This window comes from Leopardus geoffroyi, chromosome B3, assembly GCF_018350155.1.
Source record: "Leopardus geoffroyi isolate Oge1 chromosome B3, O.geoffroyi_Oge1_pat1.0, whole genome shotgun sequence".
Classification (NCBI taxonomy): domain Eukaryota; kingdom Metazoa; phylum Chordata; class Mammalia; order Carnivora; family Felidae; genus Leopardus; species Leopardus geoffroyi.
In genome coordinates, this window is record NC_059337.1 from 30,086,906 (window position 1) to 30,109,517 (window position 22,612).

General features: G+C 42.3%; 1 long non-coding RNA gene across 2 annotated transcripts; it reads left to right on the forward strand.

Annotated features, from left to right (window-relative positions):
* The first annotated feature begins 1 nt into the window (after position 1).
* LOC123582669 lies at positions 2-17,566 on the forward strand. Of its 2 annotated transcripts, none has more exons than XR_006704509.1 (4): positions 2-144; positions 2,301-2,444; positions 16,817-16,948; positions 17,371-17,566. It is a non-coding gene; the product is annotated as an uncharacterized LOC123582669 (long non-coding RNA). The 2 variants fall into 2 exon arrangements; XR_006704510.1 differs by having other exon boundaries at positions 2,301-2,439.
* Positions 17,567-22,612: the final 5,046 nt, after the last annotated feature.

Below are 22,612 nucleotides of genomic sequence, written 5' to 3' on the forward strand. Positions count from 1 at the left end.
TCACTCCCGCGGCGGCTACAGCGAGGCCACGCCTTTTAAAGGAGTCGACGGTTCCGCACCAGCTCTTGGCCTCTGGCCGCCCTTGGACGCCTAAGGCATATCAGGGAAGTTCCAGAGGAACAAACCCACTCCCGTCCTATTGAGGTATGTTTACTATGCCAGTCTTATAGATGATTCCAAGCCCGTAGAATGCTGTCTTTGTACATAGCCCATCTTCCTTAAAAAGGCCAGAGCCACAAATTCACATCAAGGTTTTCCTGACAAGGTAACACTTAAGCAGCACTGTTTGGGAGAATTGTAGTGAACTCCAGCAATTTATGGAGAACTTATTGTGCCAGGCGTTAGGGTAGTTCTCAGAAGAGTCATCAGAAAGGAGAAAAGGCGGGGCGCCTGGGTGACTCAATAGGTTAAGGGTCCGACTGCGGCTCAGGTCATGATCTCATGGTTTGTTGGTTCAAGTCCCATGTCGGGCTCTGTGCTGACAGCTCAGAGCCTGGAGCCTGCTTCGGATTCTGTGTCTCCCTCTCTCTCTGTTTCTCCCCTGCTCGTGCTCTGTCTCTGTCAAAAATAAACACTTAAAAAAGAAGAAAAAGAAAGGAGAAAAGGCTGCTGATGGCTTTGGCAAAGCAGAGACATGTTTGTGTGGATGGTGGGTGGTGGCAAGGTAACAAGTCAAGGCTATATCAGGATGGGACATTTTGGGTCAACACTTGGAATGATTACAGAAACTTTTTTTTAGGTGGCAACATTTCACACTCTTCCCATGATCTGGGATTGATCACAGTAATTAGCACGTATTGAGAGCTTATAGTTTCTTTACATTTTTTTAAAAAGTTTATCTCTTGAGAGAGAAAGAGTGTGAGTAGAGGAGGGACAGAGAGAGAGAGAGAGCGAGAGAGAATCCCAAGCAGGCTCTGCACTGCTAGCACTGAGCCAGATGCAGGGCTCGAACCCACCAACCATGAAATCCTGACCTGAGCCTAAATCCGATGCTTAATCAACTGAGCCACCCAGAGCTACTAGCTCACTTAACCCCCATCATACACTTACGTGGAGGGTACTATGGTCATCAACCTCATTTTACTGATGGGGAGATTGAGGTTTAGAAGATTAACAGACTTTCCCAGACCAACACAGAGTTGCTGGTGTAGTGCAGAAACCATAGTCTTTCTTGCTGCTACAACCCTTTGCTTCCTCCTCGATCAGGCCTTTAAGTTGCCTGTTTACTTGTCCTTACTCATCTTATTCTTCCTCAATCTCCCTACCTAGTCACCTTCCCCAGGCACTGTCAGCAATACCTGTTCATTTCAGTATCCTATTTATTTGCACCAAGCAGCACCTGTCATTTATTCACTCATCAAACTTTTTACAAGCACACCTCTGTGCCTCACTGTTCTAGGTGGTGGGTTTTCCACAGTGAACAAGACAATGGAATTTGTGTTCTGGTAGAGAAGGCAGACCGAAACAAATAGCCAAGTAGCTTTATGACCTGATGTTGGGCAGTAACAGAAAACAATTCAGAGAAAGGGAATAGAGAGTGAGGTGGGAAGTCTTCTCTGAGAAGAGGGCATTGGAGGAGACCTGACTGAAGTAAGGGAACAGGCCATGTGAGTATCTGGAGGAACAACAGCCCATAGGTGGGAGTAGCAAGTACAAAGGCCCCGAGGCAGGTACATGGTCAGTGGGAAAAGGAATACTGAAGAGGTTGGTGTGCTGGAGGTCAGTGGAGAGCAGAGAATGAAGTCACCAAGGGCCTAGTAAGCCATGTGTGATGGAAACATACTGCAAGGCCCTGAGCAGGCCAGTAACACCATCTGACTTAAAGTACCCTCTTCTCACACCATGCATGTCCTAGTTAGCATTTAAAGAATCAACCAATCATGGCTCTCAGGCCTGCGGGTCCCCACCCTCTACACATTTCTCTCTGCTTTATTGTTACTGCTTTCCCTCCTTCCACAAAACATCTTTGCATTTCTTCATCCTTACCCCATCCCTTCCCATTTCCCTGAGGAGACCTTCATCCATTTTTTTATTCCCTGGCATCTCCACCTCCATCCTGTCCTTCCTTACTTGTGCCTTCCCCTTGGGTAGGCCATGTAGATTCATTAGAATCACCTGGGCCACAGACTTTCTGAGGGTAGGCCTTAGGAAACTAGTATTTTTTAATAGCACCCAGATGCTTCTAGGATGTTACAGGAGTTGCAAACCACTGGTCTCAGTCTATAAACCTGCTCAAGGCTCTCCAACCTAAAAAAACCTTTCACTTAACACTGTGTTCTTCTGTCTCTCTCTCTTCACAGCCTAAGTTCCTGAAAGATCATCTAGTCCAACTAGACTTCACCAGGCACATGAATCACCCAAGAAGCTTGTTAAACTGCAAAACCTGATTCAGAAGAACTGGCTGCGGCTCGAGGTTCTGCATGTCTCATGGACTCCCAGGTGGGGTCAGTGTAGCTGGATCATTCTTTGTAGCGAAGGGCTGGACTTCTGGTCTTGACTCTCTTGCTTCCAACTCACCTTTTTTCTCATTGCCATGTAGCTTCACCCCACAGCCCCGCTGAAATTTGTTCCCCCTGATATTACTTGTGACCCACCGGCTACCTCTTCTCTGAGGCAGCAGATATAATGGTGAAGAGCACAGACCTGGGAAACAGATAACCTAGGTTCAGAATACAGCCCTCCCACTTCCTAGCTGGGTGGCCTCTCTGTGCCTCAGTATCCTCGTTTTAGGGAGGGAACAATAATGATAACACCCATCTCACTTGGTGGTCTTGAAAATTAAGGGAGTTAATACATTGAGAGCTGTTAGAACAGTGCCTGGCACACAAGAACTTCACAAGTATTGGTGTTTTTCATTTTACAAGAACTCCTAACTGACAGCATTTGACTCCATTCACTCCACCATACTGAAAACTCTCTTCTCCCTTAGCTTCCAGAACACCACCCTCTCTCTTAGTTCTCTACCTACCTCTGGCTGCTCCTCTCCTTGCCTCCCTGGTATGATGGTGTTTCCCAGGGTTCTGGCTTAGGCTCTTTGGTTTTCTCAACGCACCTGGGCTCAGTGGGTAACCCAGCTTACCCAGTGCCTTGAATTCAGTATCTAAGTGTGGAACTCTCCTGAATCTAGATCTTCATCCCAGGTCTTTCAGTTTCCCATCCACATATCCCACTGCCTGCTCTAGGTCTCCACAGAGATTCATTAATTCATTCAACACATATGTATTGGTTACCTACTCTGTGCCTGACCGAATGCCAAGTGCTGGGGATATAACAGTGAAGTGGTTAGACCTGAGCCAAGACCTCTGGGAACTCATGATCTGGAATAAAGATTCAATACTAATTCTGCAGTTATTGATTAAAGTGCATTCAGGATTAGCAATACAAAAGAGAGGTGCAGGCTGCTGTGGGGGGTGTATAATGGGAACCCTGACCTTGTCCGGGAGTGACTCATACATACTCCAGACTCAGCACATCCCAAACCAAATTCATCGCTTCCCCCAAGCCTACCCTATCCCTCTTCTGCTTGTGTTGTTTCGCTCAATGAACAGCACACCCATCATCCCATCCAGGCCAAGACCTGGGTGTCAATACCCATTCTATCCCTTGCTGACTCCTTCCACTCACCGGGAGACTTCTCCTTTCTAGAAAAGTAGCCTTCTCGGGTAACTCCTGGCACTCTATAAATTCCTACTGCCCAGTGCTCAGGCAATCTGATTTTACCTTCACTGGCAAAGTTGCACTTAGAAAAAAAGGAGCAAATAAGGGTGTGAGGTCCATCCCCAGAAACACAGACGCAGTCTGTGTCCTGCGGCACTTGACCATGGCACACCTGTCTGGGGAACAAGGGGAAGATAGAGTCCTGTGCCTTTTTTTCACTGATCCTTGGCTTATAACTTCTCCCAATAAAACCCCGTTATTTAATCCACACTGTGTAAAGTAAAATGCACTCTGATCCATGTTGTGTGACAGACACAAAGTGTCTGTGTTTTATAAAAAAAAAAAAAATTATTATTCCCAGTATAAAAGCAATGCCTACTTATGGTGATTAGTATCTTTATTAGACCAGCTCTGAAGCCTGATTTGAGACATTGCAAATAACAATAATAATAATAGTAACAATATCTGAGTGTAGTAGACATTTGTCTTTTTTTTGAGCTATCCCACATTTGAACTCCCTGTCTATTTGGAAGGATCCCCATTGTATGAACCTTGTGGGAAGCCCAGTCAAGAGCCAGACAGTCCTCCCTGAGCTCAGGCAGCTAGAACATGGGCGCGTGATTGTTGTTAGTGAATCAGGGGATCCTGCCCAGAAATCTGGACCATGAAAGAGTGACACAAAGACAGAGGGACAGTTAGTATATTTGTTATAGCAATGCGGGCATCGGGAGTCCAGCAGCAGCAATGGCTGCGAGTGCCTGGGTGGCAGTTCCAGTGACGGTCTCCTAACCAAATCGTTGACCTTGGTTTGACCTTGGTTGGGTTCTGTCCTACTAAGCCTTCCTTTGCTTCCAAAAGATAGTGAGAAACACCTTATGATCTTATAATAAAGCCTTTTCTGCTTAAGGTAGCTGGACTCAATTTCCACTCTTGATAATCAAGTATCTTTTTTATCTTTTTTTAATTTTTTTAAATGTTCATTTTTTATTTATATTTGAGAAAGAGAGAGACAGAGCATGAGCAGGGGAGGGGCTAAGAGACAGAAACAGAATCTGAAGCAGGCACAGAGCCTGACGTGGGGCTCAAACTCACGAGCAGTGAGATCATGACCTGAGCCGAAGTCTGACACTTAACTGACTGAGCCACCCAGGCACCCCTGCAATCAAGACTCTTGACTGATATGATTGTTACAGAAAAATTGGAAAGTTCTAAAAAGTAGAATGAGAAAAAAACTCTTTGCCCTACATCCAGAAAAAATTATTATTAACAATAATAATAAAACTTCCTGTCTTTTACTATATACACATTTTGACATAATTATGATTACATGATTATATAAAAATTTATGTACTCTGAGCTGATTTTAATAATTGTATTATTTAAAAGGTGACATATAATCATTGTAGAAAATTTGAGGATACCAAAAAATAAAAAATAAAAACCAATGCAAAAAGCTACAACCCAAAGATAACTACTGTTCATAATTGGTATATTTCCTAAAAATTTTTTCTGCATCTTTACATAGCTGAGAATACTGATTATTCTACATGGTTTATGCATACTTAACTGAGCAATTTTAACAGTTCTAGATAAAAGATGGCATGAAGAGGAGCTTGGGGATGGATATGGATAATATCTGCCCTTTGTGTGGTAAATACCAGTTAAAAAGCCTTAATGGATTCAGGGCTTTAAAGATGCAGAAAATCATTATGCAAGTTTCTTGGCAGTGAACATGTGTATTATGTGCCCTTCCCAACTCTGCTTCTAGTGACAAAAATACAGAAGACTTTTTGTTCAGTGATTTTCCTGGCACAGGGTTCCAAGCTCTTAAAAAGTTTGTCCATTATTGGCAAGTGCTGCAATACAATAGGAAGCGCTATTGTTTTTAGTGTCATCAAACATGGGCAAAGACACCACATGGACTGTGGAATGAATTATGTAGCTTGAGAAACACTGTTCCAGGAACTGGGGAAGGAGTGGAACGGAAGAGAAACAGCTGACAAGCTGACTCTGCAGAGTGGCATAGGGCATGAGTCCTGGGACTAAACTGCCAAGGTTTGACTCTTGGTTCTTACTCCTTAGTTATCTTTTGACTTTGCGGAAGTTACTTTAAACTCTCTGGGCCTGGGGTGCCTGGGTGGCTCAGTTGGTTGGGCTTCTGACTTTGGCTCAGGAAATGATCTCACGGTCCATGAGTTCAAGCTCAGTATCAGAAGCCTGCTTCTGATTCTGTATCTCCCACTCTTTCTGCCCCTCCCTACCCATGCTCTGTCTCTCTCAATCTCAAAAATGAATAAGTGTTAAAAAAAATTTTTTTTAAACTCTCTGGGCCTGTTTTCTCACCTGGAAAATGAGAAATGATATTCACTAATTTTTTTTTCCAGACTTTTGCAACTATCTTCAAATTGAGAGTGGGTAGGTGGATGATAAGAGTATTGCCTATTTCATAGAACACTATTTAATCAGAGAGGGCTAAATAAATGAATAACTATAAAGTGCTCAGCTCTTTTGCTGAGCTGCAGTATCCACATATGACACAGAATTCATCTGGATCATGGAATTTGAGAAACCTTGTAAGTCCTTCATATCACAATTTTCCATTTCCTGAATTATTCTTTTTTTATTGAGTTTTTGAATTAAAACGTATTCAGAAAAGTGCACAAACCATAAATGTATGGCTTGATTATAACAAAGCAAACACCCTTATGAAGCCACCACCCAGGTCAAGAAGCAGATGACTAACATCAGAAATCTCTCCTAGCCCCTCTTTGTCTTTATCTCCTGCTATCCAGACTTCTAACACCATAGAGTCATTTTGTCTGTTTTTGAACTTTTTATAAATGAAATAAATGTGTACTGTTCCACATGATGTTTATGGAATTCATCTGGGTTGCTGCATGCAGCAGAAGTTTGTTCATTCTCATTGCTGAATGTATTCAGTTGTAGGATTACATCATGCTGAATTTGTGCATTCTATTGTTGAGGACCATTTGGGTTTCTAGTTTAGGGTATTTAGAATGGTGCTGGTATGAATATTCTTAGTCCTTTAATCTATGAACATGGTATATCCCCTCCTCCCTTGATTTCGGTTTTCTTTGATTTTTCTCAGTAATATAGTATGTGGTCTTCTACACCTTTCACTAGATGTGTTCCTATAAATTTGTTGCTTTTTTAATGTTACTGTAAATGGTCTCATTGTTGAATTTCACTAACTGTAGGTGGTTAGTAGAAGTACTACTGATTTTGGTATACGGAGAATGGATCCAGCAACATTGCTAAATTTAATTAATAAATTAATTGCCTTCCTATTTGACTCAATTTTGTTATTATTTCCTTTCTTCTACTTTACTTGGGCTTAGTTTTCTGTCTTATTTAAAAAAAAAAATGTTTTACATGTATTTATTTTTGAGAGACAGAGAGGCAGAGCACAAGTGGGGAGGGGCAGAGAGAGAAGGAGACAGAATCTGAAGCAGGCTCCAGGCTCCGAGCTGTCATCACAGAGCCTGATGCGGGGCTTGAACTCACAAACCGTGAGATCATGACCTGAGCCGAAGTCGGACACTCAACCAACTGAGCCACTCAAGTGCCCTCTGTTTTATTTTTCTAACTTCTTCCTCCCTATTGATCTTAGGGTTGTGAGTTCGAGCCCCACGTTAGGTGTAGCAATTACTTCAAAATAAAATCTTTACAAAAGAAGAAAAAGGACAGGAAGTTGAGAACACTGCACTGGCTACCTCAAAAAAGCAGCCCATGACAGCAAAAGGGCAGTTGTGCAATTTTCTAGTTGTTAAATATTTGGGGTCTCTGGATGACAAAGAGAATTAAGTGTATTTCTATCTTTATGTATGTCAGTGGATTGCTTTGTTTCCTAGTTGAAGCATGGACAAGCAATCGTTTTGTCTTTCAGAATCTCATAATTGATTATCTGTCAGTTTTGATTTTCAGAATTGTTTTGCATTTTTGTGTTTTGTGTGTGTGTTTGTGCAAGAAGTACTGGAGGCTATAATAGGGGCTGCTCTCCAGGCACCATTTAGAATAAGACATCTCCTGGAATGATCTCTCTAAAATGCAACTCTGACCATGCCTTACCCTCACTTAAAGGATTTTATTAATTCTCTTTATCTACTGAACAGGGACCAAACTCCTACCTTGGCAAATGACCCTTTGTAACAAAGCCCTTGGCGGAGGCTCTGGTCATACTCAACTATTTACTGTTCTCCAAAACTGCCTTGCCCCCTCTCCTCTCCCAGCCTTTGGACACATTACACACATGGGCTGGCATGCCCTCTTCACCTGCCTTTACTTGAAAGACTGCTCATCCTTTAAAATTCAGCTCAGGCATCACCTCCAAGAAGGATTCCTGATCTACCTCCTCAAGCTGAGGGAAATCCTCTTCCCTGCGCTCTGACAGCCCCCCAGCCCCCAGGCATTCTTCTGTCAAGCTACTTGCCGCATGGTGATGGACAGTGTTATGAGGTCTTAGGAGAAAGGTCTGTTTCTCATGCATCTCTTTATTCCATGCCCCACTTATGGGAAGACCTCAGTAATGGTTTGTTGATCGAAGGGTGTAGCTCTTTTTGAACTAGGGGTTCCTATCAGATGTGATTCTGGTGGTATTAAGGCTTCCACACAAGTGAAGATGCTAGTGCATTAAAAAGGCAAGGATAGCCTCATTTACTCCCATAAGATCTACTGTCCCTACTAGCTGTGTCCTTGTGCATGTGTGCAGACAAACAGACAAGCACTGCTTCCCACCCCCCAGCCCCGTGCAGGCCAATTGCCCTCTTCCATCCTCCGGGGCCAGCTCTGTCCCCAGCCTGTTACACTGAGGGTAGAAAAGAGGCAAGGTAAGGAACCAGTGTGAAAGCTGCTCCTTTTTGCTATCAGAGCTGACAGAGGGCTGCTCTAGCCAGTGAAGGAACCTAGCGTTGGGGTCAAACTATCCTGGAATCAAATCCTGACTCTGAACCTCCTATGTCACCTCATGTAAGTTACTCAAGTTTCTCACCTCAGTTTTCTTATCTGTACAGTGAAGTTAACAATACCAAACTTGCAGTGGTTGTTAAAATGAAATGAGGCAGCGTAAGTGAAGTAACAGCACGATGCCTGACACATAATAGATGCTCAAAAAATGCTTAATAATTACTAAAGGGGATGAAGTTCCACCACAAATACAACCTGTAGTCCCCAGTTATCCTTGCACAGGACTTGTCTTCTAAAACACACTGGGGGATCCTGCAGGGCAGCAAGGACGTCCTATTCTTCTGCGTGTCCCCCTAGGGTGCAGGGAGTTTTCCCAACTGAAGGAGTAGCTGGAACAGGGGCTCTCAGGCCCTGCTGGGGACGACAGTGCATGTGCAGTCATATAAAATAATCGCTCCTGGGGCACCTGGGTGGCTCAGTTGGTTAAGTGTCCAACTTCAGCTCAGGTCATAAACTCCTGGTTCGTGAGTTTGAGCCCCACGTTAGGCTCTCTGCTGTCAGCGTAGAAGCCTACTTCAGCTCCTCTGTCCCCTTCTCTCTCTGCCCCTCACCTGCTTTCTCTCTCTCTTTTCAAAAATAAATAAACATAAAACAAAACAAAACAAAACAAAATAAAATAAAATAAAGTAAAATAATCACTCCTTTCAGGTATAGAGATGCACTTGACACCAACTCGGTGCAATGGCCCTACCAAAGCCAGAAGCAAAAAAAAAAAAAAAAAAAAAAAAAAAAAAAAAAAGAGAGAGAGAGAGAGAGATGGCAAGGAGAGAGAAGAATGAAAGACAAATGCACCACAATTCACTACAAGAGGAGGTGACCAGCAGTAAATTGTTGGTGGGGTGTTGGAGCAGGCTGGAAAGTCAAGAAAGGCATTTCAGTGGAAGTGAGTATTGGAGCAGGAATAGAATTTCAAAAGCAATTTGCAGAAGAATGGAATAAAGAAGTGGGGGAGAAGGAGAAAGAGTAAATGGGAAGAGTGATTCTGAGGCAGGCACCCAGGGCAGCCCAGTGCCTCAGGTGGGGCACTAGGCAGAGGGCAGGAATAAGGGGTGTGGAAAAGCAGGGGCCAGGGGCCAGGGAAGCCCGAGGGAGGCAGAGGGTAAAGGCAGGGGAGCTCAGGCAGGGGAGCCAAACACAGCCTCCCCAAGGCCATGGATACAAGCAGAGGGCAAGGGAAGCTGCCTGTTCTGGGCCCGCAGTCCTTGCTGCCATGGGGGAGGGAGGACCCTCCAGGGGCAGAGGTGAGCATAGCAGTGCCGAGACACTGGTGGAGAGGGGGGACGTGCAAGGGAGGCCTTAGCGGCTTTCCGGTTTCTACAGTCACTGACTCAGTGGGTGGAGCAGTTCTGTGCAAGAGAAATATGGGGAGAAGATCTGAAGTAGTTGAGAGACCTATTTCTAAACTCCACAGGGAAGAAACCAGAGGAAGCTGAAGAGGGGCAGAGGCCAGCAAGTCTTGTGGTAAGATGATGATGGGCTTTTATCCCTGCCACGGCCAAGCCCTAGGTCCCTAGGTCGGGCGCCTCAGTCTCCGGCAGACACTGGCCAAAGTCTCACTTGTTCTTCTCATTCCCCTTCTCCTCCTCCTCCTCCTCCTCCTCCTCCTCCTCCTCCTCTTTCTTCTTCTTCTTCTTCTTCTTCTTCTTCTTCTTCTTCTTCTTCTCTTAATTTTTATTCATTTTTGAGAGAGAGAGAGAGAGAGAGCAAGCAGGGGAGGGGAAGAGAGAGGGAGACAATAGACTCTGAAGCAGGTTCCAGGCTCTGAGCTGTCAGCACAAAGCCTGACCCAGTTTGAACTCACAAAGCAGGAGATCATGACCTGAGCTGAAGTCAGATGCTTCGACTGAGCCACCCAGGCGCCCCTCAAAGCCTCACTTCTGCCATTCTCCCCACCAGCTGAGAGACCGGGGATATTTCCTGATACTGCCTCTCTTTTGTTTTACATGAAATGACAGGCCTCGGCAGGGGCCGGGGGGCCGGGGGGTGGCATCTCACACCTTGGCAGGGTTAGTTGAACCCCAAACATGAACCATGGACTTTGATTGTAAAGAAAATTGCATCACTTTATGGTATGGAATGATTTCCAGGACTGTTCATGAAAATAGCAAGATACAGAGCAATGTATATAGTGTGCTACTTATTTTAAAAGTTTACTTACTTATTTTGAGAGAGAGAGAGAGAGAGAGAGAGAGAGAGAAGGGCAGAGAAAAGAGTGAGGGAGAGGGAGGAGAGAGAATCCCAAGCAGGCTCTGCACTGTCAGTGCAGAGCCCAAAGTGGGGCTCAAACTCATGGACAGTGAGATCATGATCTGAGCTGAAACCAATAGTTGGACACTTAACCAACTGAGCCACCCAGGTGCCACTGCTACTTTTTTTAAAAATGTCTTTAAGTTTATATTTAAATTCCAGTTAGTTAACATACAGTGTAATATTAGTTTCAAGAGTACAATATAGTGATTCATCACTTTCGTACAACATCAGGTGCTCATCACAAGTGCTCTCCTTGAGCTTATCAGCTCTCCTCTGATAACCATCAGTTTGTTCTCTATAGTTAAGAGCCACTTTCTTGGTTTGCCTCTCTCTCTCTTTTTTTCCCCTTTGCTCAGTTGTTTTGTTTCTTAAATTTCACATGAGTGAAGTCATATGGCATTTGTCCTTCTCTGACTGATTTATTTTGCTTTGCATAATACTGTCTGGCTCCATCCACATCATTGCAAATGGCAAGATTTCATTCTTTTTTATGTCTGAGTAATATTCCATTATAGATAAATACCACATCTTCTTTATCCATTCATCAGTCAGTGGACATTTGGGTTGTTTCCCTAATTTGTCCATTGTAGATAATGCTGCTATAAATATTGGGGTGCATGTATCCCTTTTGATTAGTGTTTTTTTATTCTTGGGGTGAATACCTAGTAGTGCAATTGCTGGGTCATAGAGTGGTTCTATTTTTAACTTTTTGAGGAGCCTCCATACTGTTCTCCAGAGTGGCTGCACCAGTTTACATTGCCACCAACAGTACAAGAGGGTTCCCCTTTCTCCACATCCTTGCCAACACCTGTTGTTTCTTGTATTGTTGATTTTAGCCATTCTGACAGGTGTGAGGTGATATCTCATTGTAGTTTTGATTTGTATTTCCCTGATGATGAATGTTGTTGGGCATCTTTTCATGTGTCTGTTGGCCATCTGTATGTCTTCTTTGGAAAAATGTCTGTTCATGTCTTCTGCCCATTTTTGGTTTTTTGGGTGTTGAGTTTTGTAAGTTCTTTATATATTTTGCATACTAAATATGTAAAGACGCATCATTTTGCAAATATCTTCTCCCATTCCATAGGTTGCCTTTTCATTTTATTGTTTCCTTTGTTGTGCAGCTGCTTTTTATTTTGATGAAGACCCAATAGTTTATTTTTGCTTTTGTTTCCCTTTCCTGAGGAGACATATCTAGAAATAAGTTGCCACGGCCAATGTCAAAGAAATTACTGCTTGTATTCTCCTCTAGGATTTTTATAATTTCCCATCTCACATTTAGGTCTTTAATCCATTTTGAATTTATGTTTGTGTATGGCATAAGAAAGTGGTCCAGATTCATTCTTTTGCGTGTTGCTGTCCAGTTTTCCCAGCACCATTTGTTGGAGAGACCACTTGTTGTCTTTTTTCCATTGGATATTCTTTCCTGCTTTGTCACAGATTGACCAGATAGTTGTGGGTTCATTTCTGGGGTTTCTATTCTGTTCTATTGATCTATGTGTCTATTTTTGTGCCAGTACTGTACTGTTTGGTATCACTGCAGCTTTGTAATATAATGTGAAGTTCCGAAATGTGATGTCTCCAGCTTTTCTTTTTTTTTTCTTTTTTGAGAGACAGAGAGAGAGAGAACGAGAGTACAAGTGAGCAAGGGGCAGACAGATAAAGAGAAAAAGAATCCCACGAGGGGCAGAGAGAGAGAGAGAGAGAGAGAAATGGGGCTCACCCGGGGCTCATGTTTTAACCAAAGTGGGGCTCGTGCTAACCTAAAACGGGGCTCAGGCTCACCTGATGTGGAACTCAAACTCATGAACTATGAGATCATGACCTGAGCTGAAGTCAAATCACCCAGGCGCCCTGCTTTTCTTTTTCAAGGTTGCTTTGACTATTCGGGGTCAGACTGATAACCAGCAAAGAAACTGGTTCAGTAATCGAAAATCTCCCAACAAACAGAAGTCCAGGGCAGGATAGCTTCACAGGTGAATTCTACCAAGCATTTAAAGAAGAGTTAATACCTATTCTTCTCAAACTATTCCACAAAGTAGAAAAGGAAGGAAAACTTGCAAATTCATTCCATGAGGCCAGCATTACCCTGATACCAAGACAGATAAAGACTCAACTAAAAAAGGGAACTACAGGCCAATATCCCTGATGAACATGGATACAAAAATTCTCAATAAAATAATGGCAATCCAAATCCAAGAAAACATTAAAAAATCATTCACCACAATCAAGTGGAATTTACTCCTGGGTTGCAAGGGTGGTTCAATATTTGCAAATCAATCAATGTGGTACTCTAAATTAATAAAAGAAAGGATAAAAACCATATAATCCCCTCAATAGATGAAGAAAAAGCATTTGACAAAGTATATCATCCATTCATGATAAAAACCTTCAACAAAGTAGGTTTAGAGGGAACGTGCCTCAACATGATAAAGGCCATATCTGAAAAACCCACAGCTAATGTCATCTTCAATGGGGAACAACTGAGAGCTTCTCCTCTATCAGGAATAAGACAGGAATGTCTTACCACTCTTGCCACTTTTATGTAACATAGTACTGGAAGTCCTAGCCTCAGCAATCAAACACAAAGAAATAAAAGGCATCCAAATTGGCAAGGAACAAGTCAAAACTTTCACTATATGCAGATGATATGATACTCTATATAGAAAAAGAAAGACTCCACAAAAAAGCTACCAGAATGGATACATGAATTCAGTAAAGTTGCAAGATTCAAAATCAATATACAGAAATTGTTGCATATCTACACACCAATAATGAAACAGTAGAAAGAGAAATTAAAGAATCAATTCCATTTACAGTTGTATAAAAAAGCAATAAGATACCTAGGAATAAACTTAATGAAGGAAATGAAAGACGTGTACTCTGAAAACTATAAAACATTGATTAGAGAAATTGAAGAAGACACAAAGAAATGGAAGGACATTCCATGCTCATGCATTAGGAGAACAAATATTGTTAAAATGTCTGCACTACCTAAAGCAATCCATACATTTAATGCAATCCCTATCAAAATATCACCATTATTTTTCACAGAGCTAGAACAAACAATCCTAAAATTTGTATGGAACCACAGAAAGTCCCAAATCACCAGTATGCTCTTTTGTTTAAGCATGGGAAGGGGGAGGTAGTAAGAATATATATATTCACATTTGCATATAATTGCATAAAGAAATGCTGAAAAAGATACACCAGAAATAAATAAAAGTGGGAAAAGTCCCTTCTGGGGACTAAGGAATAGAGTTTGGAAACAAGGGTGGGAGTGAGACTTCCAAATGTATCCTTTTTGTTTAGATTTGTGAACCATATGATTGTACCACCCATTAGACTAGTTAAAAAATAAAAATAAATTAATTCTATAGTGTCTAAGTTGTATGGTACAAAAAACCACTCATGGGAACCCATTCAATGTGGGGAGTGTGAGAAAAATAACCTGGACTCCGTTACTGCTAGGAATCATGGGATTGGTAAAGGAACAGAGCAGAGGCTCTTTCTGGGGTCCCCTAGTCTCTTTTCTGTGCTTCTGCCTTTCCGCCAAGCGGCTCCAAATTTGAGTCTGTCTGGGCTCCTTCCAGTGCTCAGACTGCCCACCTACTCTGGCCCTGCACCAGAGTGCCTAAGTCTAGCCTTGCTCATATAGGATTGGCCTCCCTCATAGGTATCATCCAATGAGATGTGGCCATGGGGCGGGGCTACGCAGCACAAACAGGGCTGACTAAGATACCCCTCCCTCTTCAGTGGGAGCTGTGGTTGGAGACTATTTCCCAAAAGACGGGTTTGGGCAGTAAGACAGTGATAGGCTTACTTGGTATATGCTGTTTCTGGATGGGTCAGTCAGAGGTCAGGGCAAAGATCCAGCCAGCATTGTGGTCCCCTAGACATGGGGGAGCAGATGAAGTCTTCTGGAGAAATGAGGCAGAGACACAGACTTGATAGTTAGGTTAAGAATCTGTGTTACCTGGGCAAGTCCTTTCCCTTCTCTGGGCTTTAGTTTCTCATTTGTGGCAAAAGGGAATGGGACTAGAGGATACTCTGGGGTTCCTTTGAACTCTAATGGGGAAGAAAGCAAAGTGCAGTGAAAAGAGCATTGAACCAAGAGTGAGGAGACCTGGTTTGGAGTGCCTCCTTGGAGTGCCTTGCTGTTGGACTTTAATTAGGTCACATGACCTCCATGAACCTCAGTTTCCTCTATCAGAAAAGAGGATAACACTCCCTGCAGATTGCTGTTACAGTTAAATAAACTCATGGATGTACAAGTGGCTTGTCAACCGTCCTGTGGGTGCAGGTATGAGAGGTAATTATAATAGCTACTGCCTCTATAAAATAGAAGCATAACACCTTCCTTGTCTCTCTGTCAGGATGACCGTGGGTACAAATGTGACAGTGTAGGCCTTGTGTAGGCACTGAGCCCTGGACTGGACACAAGAACTGGGCTGTATTGCTTGTTGATTGTGTGACCCTGGCCAAGAGTCCTTCCTTTCTGGACCTCCCTTTTTCACCTGTGGCTCAGGAATGCTATTTCCTGCCTCATAGGTTGTAGTGAGAATAGATGAGAGGGTGAGCATGAGGTATGTGGTGTGGACTGTGTTGTGATTTTCAGTGAGAGGAATGATCAATGGGACTATTCCCTGGTTCCCCAACCCCTGGTTTGAAAGCCAAAACCAAAGGTGGGTATACTGTGATGTCAATTAAACTCACACAGATCTTCTCCAAAGTCCTGTGAAGGATCTTAGCGATGCACTTACATGGTCACAATGTTTCTGTAAAACTTACAGAAGTGAAATGTTTCCATTAAGATCACTGCCTCTTCCACTGTAACTCCCATGTCATATTTCCACCATGTTGGATGGTGTTGGATAGCTGTGGACATCTTTGGGACCTGACCAAGGGGAAGTTGAATTGAGGATTTGGTTTAGTGGGATATAGTTATGTACTTTACAATCACTCTGATGTATAGCTAAATTATTGCTAGCCGTTTGGCAATAATACTCCTGCCCAGAAATACCCACCATGCCAACTCACCCATTATCATGACAAAAAGGTGCAGACCAGAGATCATACTGAAATACATATTTATATGAAATATGAATGTGTCAGCACCCAGTACTGGCAGGTTGTGGAGGAGAAACAAGGTTTGAAATGTACAGAACCAGAGCTGGTCAGTAAAAAATGCTTCCACCATCAGAACATAGGACTCATTTCTCATGGATGCCCGGTCAAAACGGAAATTCTCTCCTCTCAAAGAATGTCAGAATTCCATCGTTAGTAGGGCTTGTGTACTGTAGGAGTCCTACAAGTAGCAAGTACTTCTGGGTAAAGTTGTATGTTTTATGCATCTCATTATATGGAATCACATCTCAGTGTAACTGATGCATCTTGTCCTGATGTGGTCTGGTATTTCCAGATGAAATGGCACACGAAATCCTCAACAGAACAAGACGGCCCAGAGAAACAAGTGTTCCAGTGACAAAACTCCTACACATACTCATCAATAACTACAGTGTACATAGCGCAAGAGTAATTTTCTTACACAATTATGTAGCTAAAAACAATGTAGCAGCAATTTAAGAATGCATCTGAATTGCTCTGGTTAATGAGCCATCAATTCCAAATATTTAAGACTGGTCCTCCCCCTGCAATCTTACGGCTCACTTATGAATGATATTTGATAGAGGTTTCCCCCAATTTGGCAACAATCCTGAAAATTTCCAACTTTATCAATAAGTCGTGAAGCCGAAATAAACTTTTGGGGGAATTTTGTGTTATTTGGGGGGATTTTGTCATATTTGTACTATGTCAGCTTTTCTTATACATTGTTTTGTTGGTTGTTTTGGTTTCCTTTCTCATTCCCAGTAATTATTCATGTTCATACCTGATTTTGTATTTATAATTTTTATTATTTTCCTTACAGAAATCCTCCAATGTACACAAGCCTAAGGGCCCACAAAACGTGGATCTGCTGTGGCCTGAGGAGCGGCACTGACTCACCCTCTGGAGACCACACCAGAACTCCTGTCCCTCCTGCCCTCCCGCCTTCCCGTGGGTGAGCCCTTGCACGCCCCACCAGCACAGCACGCACTACCACTGTCACTGCTCTTAAGCCGCAGCGCCCCTCCTGGGCCCAGTGGGCAGCAGCCACAGGCATGCCCCAGAGGGAATGAGTCTCCGGAGCCCTCACCCTCCTGCACACTCCCCTGTTCAGCTTTCTGATGGGTCTAGACGATCTCACACCTTCTCTTTTGCTCCTCAGCACCATCAAGACAAAAGAGTCTGGCATTCAAGGCCCTTGTGGGTCTAGTTTTATTTTACATGGAAAATGGGGTTTTATTTTATGTTTTTTGAAATGGGATTTTAAAAATTAAATTTCCTTGCAGAAGAAGGCTGATAAACAGGAAAGCAATTTTATATCTGGTCACCACATTAATTGTTTAATGTTTTCTATTTTTTTCCCTATTGATTCTCCAGGAATTTCTAGGAAGACAAGCACGTCATCTGCAAATAGCCATGTGGTCAATTCCTTGCCAATATTTATCCTCTGTACCAGTCAGAAGTTCTGTTTGCAAACAACAGAAACCAGCTCTACTTAAACTAACATGGGGAGGTTATTGGGAGAGATAAACTCGGAGCAGCCAAAATAACCAATAAAGTCCTATTACAGTTCTGCCTGCTTTTCATGCTTATAGTGCCCCCACCACCACCACCACCAAAGTTCCAGCCTGCCAAACTGACGATGTTTTCACTCTTTTATTGTTACTCTATACAACTCCAAGTCCAAGATTTCTGGGGTAAGGTCCATTCCTTCTCTAATTCTGTCCCAATCCTGTCCCAATATTCTGCAAACAATATATACAATAGTGGATTAAAGGGAAATATAAGATAAATTCATTAAAATATATGCATATACACACGGCTGAGCAAGGAAGAAACTGCGGGTAGGGAATATGGGGCTCTATGCCTTGGCTAAGGTGTGACCTCCCTCCTCTACCATTTATTCCAGGTTGACTTTGCCTTCAGCCAACACTTCAGTTGGCAGGGGTTCTTTATCTGGTAAGGTTGCCTGGACCATTATTCTTGAGGGGTCTGAGACTTGGTGGTCCTGCCTAAATTTGTTTGTTGTGGGGCACCTGGGTGGCACCAGTCAGTTGAGCGCCCAACTCTTGATTTCATCCCAGAGTCATGGGATGGAGCCCTGTGTTGGGCTCACTAACTACGGAGCCTGCTTAAGATTCTCTCTCTCTGCCCTTCTCCCCCATGCTCTCTCTCTTAAAAAATTAATAAGTAAATAATAAATAATATGTTTGTGTAGATTTTCTTCCATTTTGACCACCACTCATACCAGTACTAGCAGGTAAAGCAGAGGGTTCCCCGAGAGTCAACCTCGTTTCTTCAGGTCTTGTTGTAATAACCTCCCTATTACCCTTTGATAGTCTAAATCAGCACTGTCTAATGCAACTTTCTGCAGTGATAGAAATGTTCCACATCTGCTCTGCCTAATTCTGTAGACAATAGCTATATGCTATAGCCCAATATGGTAGCCAATAGCCATGTGTAGATACTGACCAGCCAACGTGTGGCTATTGTGACTGGGGAACGGAATTTCTAATTTTGCTTAATTTAAATTAATTTATAATGGCCACTTTGGCTGTAAATTGTACAGCACAGATCTTAATCATTCCAGCCAACACCATGACCTCCCTTTGGGCCTGTTCATCCAGTGGCATAGAGAGCCCATACTGGCTGGTTGGCACTATTAACGTCCTATATGTCCCCAGAATGAAGCTTTCCTCCCTTGGGTATCAAGGGAGGTATATAGAGCAGATATAAGAACAAAATTTTTTTTTGAAAGGGGGGTTATTTGGTTCAATAGTGACAAATGCCAAAATTTTATCACTATAAATTGGTTGCTGGTTGAGCCCACATACCATGTCTTAGAGGACAATATCCCAAACTCGCAAGAGGTTGTCTACCAAGATGCTATAACTGATCTTCAACAGCCCATTCTATTTTCTATCAGTCCAACTCTCCTGGGGTGTGGTAAGCCCCATGAATCCCATGTCCATCATCCCATTGCTTCACTTCTGTTTTTACTGTAAAGTGAGTTCCTTGGGCAGAAACAGTATTGAGTGGGTTGTTCTGATGGCGTTTGTTAAGTGCACTAATGGTGGTCCTGACAGAAGCATGAAGGAGAGGAAATGCATATTTAACTCCAATACAAATATTTATCCCAATGAGGACAAACCATGAGCCTTCTCTGATGGAAGGAGTGCAGTGTAACCAACTTGCTATCAAATGCTGACAGGTCATCTCTACTGCAATACATTGGATTTGTGGAATTGGCCTCCACTACTGGAAATTAGAGTCTTGTTAGTGGCAGTGGCTGCTTCAGCTTTGGAGAGGCTGTCAACTCCTTACTTGGATAGGTGGTCTCTGTTCTTGCCTCCAAAACCACTTTATTTTTGAGTGGGCCCGGGGGTAGCTGAGGAAAGAAGCTGATAGATATCTACTCATCCACTGGGTAGGAATCTTGTCCACCTGATCATTGAGAACTTCCTTCACAGTGGGCACATTTTGGAGAGCATCAACATGGGACACAAGCAGTCTCTGCTTCTGGGTCAATTCTGAGAGATCCACTCACGTTCTCCCGAGACCACCTTGTCACCAACCTCCAATCCTGTTCTTTCCAAGCTCCCAATTGTCCAGCTAGACCACTAGCTATTGCCCATGAACCAATGTAGATCTGTATCTCAGGCTTTCAGAGAAAGTGGTTAGGATGAGGTACTGTTCTACATTCTGTCCTTGAGAGAATTTCTCTTCCCCACCATCTTTTGGGACCACCTCCAACTGGGACAGTAGCACCACAGCAGTCCACATCCAGGGGACCAGCTGTGTGCAAGGAACACCCCATGAAGTCATAGATGTGGATCATGGTGGGAGTGAGGAGAGGGCAGGGACACAGATTAAGAGATGTCCCCACAGCTGTGTTTGGGTGACAGGCCACTCATGTGCCCGAGTGAACATGCACAGCAACTCCCATTGTGACAGTTTCTTCCTCAGGGAAATCTGTGCTCCAGCCTTCCTGCTCTTCTTGCATCTGCTCTTGCAGTTATAATTCCAACATTTATTTTGTGTATTAGAGTTTGGTATGCCAGCCTTGCCAAAGAGTCTCTCTCCATCTTTATGTCCTACGTAGTTTAAATAAGATTATCTGTGCTTCAACAGTTTGTCAAATTTTACTTTGAATTTGTCTAGGTATTTATGCGTTTTGGTGGATAGAACCTGCACGGTCATTCCATTTTCTTCTGTAGTTATTGCATCATGCAATTTTTCTACCACATGAGTCCATTTTGGTAATTGATATATTTCTAGTAATTTATTCACTTTATCCACAATAGCCATCTATTTTTTATCTAAGTTTTTACATGTTTTGCCCTTTCTAATGATACATATTTGTGATTTTTCTTTTTTCTTAGGCATGGCACAGTCTGCTCAGATCTTAATTTTTTAAATTAAGTTTTTAATTTTAATTCCAATACAGTTAATATACAGTTATGCTAGTTTCATGTGTACAATATAGTGATTCAACAATTCTATACATTACTCAGTGCTCATCAAGATGGGTGTACTCTTAATTCTCTTCACCTATTTCACTCACTCCCTGACCCAGCTCTCCTCTGGTAACCATCTGTTTGTTCTCTATAGTTCAGAATCTGTTTTTTGTTTTGTCTCTTTTTTTCCTTTTGTTCATTTGTTTTATTTCTTAAATTCCACATATGCATGAAATCATATGGTATTTGTCTTTCTCTGACTTATTTATTTTGCTTAGCATTATACTTTCTAGCTCCACCCATGTTGTTGCAAATGGCAAGATTTCATCCTTTTTTTATGGCTGAGTAATATTCCATTGTGTGTGTGGTGTGTGGATATATATATATATATGTATATCAGATTATCTAGGTTTTGATATGAAATATTCTTGTTAATAATTTCAGACAGTTTGTAATCCTAATTTCATTTTTCAATTTAACTTGAGCTTTTTAGAGGAATGTTTGAGAATTTCCAAGTGGTTAGGCTTGAGGTGAAGGTGTTATCCTTTTGTTGTCGATTTTCTAGATTGATTACATTGTGATCAGGGAACGTGGCCCACATAATGTATACTTTTTGGTTACTGAGATCTTTGTGGCCTGGTGTGTGGTCAGTTGTTGTTATTGTTCCATGAGAATTTGAAAAGAAAACACAGAGTTTGCTTTGAGGCTACACACGAAGCTTGTTAAATTTGATATTCAAAACTTCTCTTTCCTCTACTCAGTTTGATTCTGGGTTAGATAAATTCTCCCACTGTGACTATGGTTTGGATAAAGTCCCTTTTTATTTCACATCTCCTTGGTAGACTGTGTTTTTTTACTTAGGAAAAAATGCATTCTTTATCTTGTTTAACATGTGTCTTGTCTTATTATTAGCTATAGTCACCATGCTGTCACCATTCAAGGACTTACTTATAACTGGAAGTTTGTGCCTTTTGACACCCTTCACCCATTGTGTCCATCCCCGGCCCCCACCTCTGGCAACCACCAATCTGTTCTCTATATCTATAAGCTTGATTTTTCTGTTCGTTTTTTTGTTTTAGATTCCACATATGGTGGGATCATATAGTATTCGTCTTTCTTTGTCTGACTTATTTCACTTAGCATAATGCCTTCAAGTTTCATCCACATTATAGAAAATGGCAAGATTTCATTCTTTTTTTAAAAAATTTTTTAAATGCTTATTCATTTTTGAGAAAGAGGGAGAGACAGAGAAAGAGAGAGCAGGGGAGGGGCAGAGAAAGAGGGAGACACAGAATCCGAAGCAACTCCAAGCTCTAAGCTGTCAGTACAGAGCCTGACACGAGGCTTGAACTCATGAGCTGTGAGATCATGACCTGAGCCAAAGTCAGACACTTAACTGACTGAGTCACCCAGGAACCCCAAGATTCCATTCTTTTTTATGGCTAAATAATATTCTGTTGTACATATACACCACATCTTTATGCATTCATCCACTGGTGGATACTTAGGTTGCTTTCAGGTCTTGGCCGTTGTTAATAATGCTGAAATGAACATGAGGTTGCATATAGCTTCTTTAATTAGTGGTTTGGTTTTTTTTTCCTTCAGATAAGTACCCAGAAGTGGAATTGCTGGGTCAAATGGCAGTTTTATTTTTAATTTTTTGAGGAATCTCCATACTGTTTTCCATTGTGGCTGCACTAGTTTACATTCCCAGCAACAGTGCATGAGTGTTCCTTTTTCTCCACATCATTGCCGACACTTGTTATTTCTTGTTTTTTTGATAATAGCCATTGTAACGGTGCGAGGTGATAATTCATTGTGGTTTTGATTTGCATTTCTCTGATGACGAGTGATGTTGAGCACCTTTTCTTTTTTATTTATTTATTTATTTATTTATTTATTTATTTATTTATTTATTTTATAATATATGAAATTTATTGTCAAATTGGTTTCCATAAAACACCCAGTGCTCATCCCAAAAGGTGCCCTCCTCAATACCCATCACCCACCCTCTCCTCCCTCCCACCCCCCATCAACCCTCAGTTTGTTCTCAGTTTTTAACAGTCTCTTATGCTTTGGCTCTCTCCCACTCTAACCTCTTTTTTTTTTTTTTTTCTTTTTTCCTCCCCCTCCCCCATGGGTTCCTGTTAGGTTTCTCAGGA